The sequence below is a fragment of the Arachis duranensis genome, chromosome 9 (genome assembly GCF_000817695.3).
Source record: "Arachis duranensis cultivar V14167 chromosome 9, aradu.V14167.gnm2.J7QH, whole genome shotgun sequence".
NCBI lineage: Eukaryota > Viridiplantae > Streptophyta > Magnoliopsida > Fabales > Fabaceae > Arachis > Arachis duranensis.
Window position 1 is genome coordinate 11,275,784 of NC_029780.3, and position 598 is coordinate 11,276,381.

The following is a 598-nucleotide window of genomic DNA, read 5'->3' on the forward strand; positions in this document are numbered from 1 at the left end:
AATTTGTTGTTTATGAGTGTTAAAATTGTTGGCTCTTGAAAGAATGATGAACAAAGAGAAATGTTATTGATAATCTGAAAAAAATCATGAAATTGATTCTTGAAGCAAGAAAAAGCAGTGAAAAGCAAAAGCTTGTGCGAAAAAAAAATGGCGAAAAAAATAGAAAGAAAAAGAAAAAGCAAGCAGAAAAAGACAATAGCCCTTAAAACCAAAAGGCAAGGGTAAAAAGGATCCAAGGCTTTGAGCATCAATGGATAGGAGGGCCTAAGGAAATTAAATCCAGGTCTAAGCGGCTAAATCAAGCTGTCCCTAACCATGTGCTTGTGTCATGAAGTCCAAGTGAAAAGCTTGAGACTAAGTGGTTAAAGTCGTGATCCAAGGCAAAAGAGTGTGCTTAAGAGCTCTGGACACCACTAACTGGGGACTCTAGCAAAGCTGAGTCACAATCTGAAAAGGTTCACCCAGTTATGTGTCTGTGGCATTTGTGTATCCGGTGGTAATACTGGAAAACAAAGTGCTTAGGGCCACAGCCAAGACTCATAAAAGTAGCTGTGTTCAAGAATCAACATACTTAACTAGGAGAATCAATAACACTATC